This window comes from Lygodium microphyllum, chromosome 24 (genome assembly GCF_053477565.2).
Source record: "Lygodium microphyllum isolate KBCC chromosome 24, Lygodium_microphyllum_v1.1.10, whole genome shotgun sequence".
Classification (NCBI taxonomy): Eukaryota; Viridiplantae; Streptophyta; class Polypodiopsida; order Schizaeales; family Lygodiaceae; genus Lygodium; species Lygodium microphyllum.
The window spans coordinates 68,396,608-68,398,965 of NC_141158.1; the positions used below are offsets into that span (position 1 = coordinate 68,396,608).

Below are 2,358 nucleotides of genomic sequence, written 5' to 3' on the forward strand. Positions count from 1 at the left end.
ACATATTCACTGACAAGACAGGGAGGCAACGGTCTCTCCTCTCTCGCAGCACTACCGTTGCCACAACCTGCCATTCCTGGCTATTGTGCGCATGCTAGGGTGTAGCAACTTCACATATTCGTCAACAGGACATGGGAGGCAGAACAGGGCAGGCAGGGGCAGGGGTCAGGGGAAAAGGAGGGCGAGAAGGAGAGGAAAGAGGAGAAAGAGGATGGATAATGATAGAGAGAGAGAGGAAGCAACACTACTCCTTCAGCGTAGGATGCTCCCAGCATGAGAGAGAAGAGAGAGAAAACCTCACTCTGATACCATGTTGAAGAGCGTCAGGGAGACGAGGAACGGAGGAAGAGAGAAGAGAAGAGAGACATGAGACACCGGAAGTGGAAAGGAAAGAGAGCTTCCAGATCATGAGTCCACCATGAGCTTAGATGAAGATGCAGATGATTCTGACCAACCACCACCAGATCGCTATCGCAATCGATCTCTTGGCCTTTGAGCACAAGTCCAGGCCTGCCAGCAATGGCTACACCTTCCTCAACAACAACAGCACCCACAGTCACAACATCGTCAATGGATCATTAGACTATGACGAGGAGGATAGATTGGATGAGGAATCAGATGCAGCAGCTATTAGGAAATGCACTGAAATTCAGCAAGCCATATCCATAGGAGCCACATCGTTTTTGCTGACAGAGTACAAGTATTTGGTTTATTTCATGGGCATATTTGCTGCTATCATTTTCTTGTTCCTGGGATCTGTGAAGGGTTCAGTACTAATCCCCAGCCTTGCAGATACGATCCAAAGCACGAATGTGCCCCAGCTCTCTTTACAACGATTTTCACTACAGTTGCATTTATATTGGGAGCTTTGATGTCCATAGTGTCGAAATTTTTGGGCATGATGATCGCAACATATGCGAATGCTCGCATAACTTTGGAAGCCAAAAAAGGGATAGGCAAAGCATTCAAAATTGCCTTCCAATCAGGTTCGCTGTTGGGTTTCTTACTTGCTGCTAATGGCCTCATAGTTTTATACATCACTATAAAACTATTCGAGCTTTATTACAAGGATGATTGGGAGGGCCTTTTTGAGGCCATCACTGGTTATGGGCTTGGAGGCTCATCTGTGGCTCTATTTGGAAGGGTTGGAGGTGGAATCTATACCAAAGTTGCGGATGTTGGAGCAGATCTTGTTGGAAAAGTAGAAAGGAATATCCCAGAGGATGATCCATGAAATCCAGCAGTCATTGCTGACAATGTGGGTGATAATGTGGGAGATATTGCTGGAATTGATTCAAATTTGTTTGGCTCCTTTGCTGAATCTTCTTGCGCAGGTCTTGTTGTGGCTTCCATGTCATCATTTGGCACATATCATGACTTCACTGCTATGTGCTTCCCTCTACTCATTAGCTCTATGGGCATTGTGGTGTGCCTCATCACAACCTCGTTCACAACTGATGTGTTCGTCGAGATCTCAAATCTAAGGGATATTGAACCTACACTGAAGAGACAGTTGCTGATATCCACCATCTTAATGACATTCGGTGCAGCTTTTGTTTGTTGGCTGGCACTACCATCCACGTTTTACATATATGATCCTAACGGTGGTGCAAAGATGGTTCAAAACTGGAAACTATTCTTCTGCATTGGAGTAGGGCTTTGGGCAGGGTTTGTAATTGGCTACGTTACAGAGTATTTCACCAGCAATAAATACAGACCAGTCTAGGATGTTGCTCATTCTTGTAGGACAGGAGCTGCTACCAATGTCATCTTTGGTTTGGAACTTGGCTAGAAGTTTGTAATTGTTCCAATATTTGCTATTGTTGTTTCCATCTATGTCAGCCATACCCTAGTAGCCATGTACGAGATCACAGCAGCTCTTGGAATGCTTTGTACCATTGCCACTTTTCTAGCCATAGATGCATATGGTCCCAATCCGCACTTTGGGGGAGTGCTTTCTCAGATTAGAAGAGATGAAACTGCAGATGCAAAGAGAGTCTAAGTGATTCCGTGATGATCTAGAGGCTAGGTGTACAGAGATGTTCCTAGAGTCCCAGAAGTAGATTGCTGAGATGTTTGCTTGGGCTCTGAGCAGTAGTAAGAAAAGTGATGAGCTCTTGCTGATGATTGTCGGTATTTTGTTCATCATTTGATTATTCTAAATGTTTCTTTCTTCCAGCTGATTTTTGGCTCTTCATGCTACGTTTCTTTCTTTCAACTGATTTTTGGCTCTTCATGCTACGTTTCATATCATTTCATCTATATTACAGCTAATGCGTTGAAATTATTCCAGGCTTTGTTTATAAGAAATGTTTCGAGCTGATGGGATGATATTTCATTTCATTCTTATTCCAGCTA

The 2,358-nt window shown here is 44.0% G+C and overlaps 1 pseudogene; it reads left to right on the forward strand.

The window, feature by feature from the left end:
* The first annotated feature begins 428 nt into the window (after positions 1 to 428).
* On the forward strand, positions 429 to 2,002 carry LOC148015207 (pyrophosphate-energized vacuolar membrane proton pump 1 pseudogene; annotated as a pseudogene).
* Positions 2,003 to 2,358: the final 356 nt, after the last annotated feature.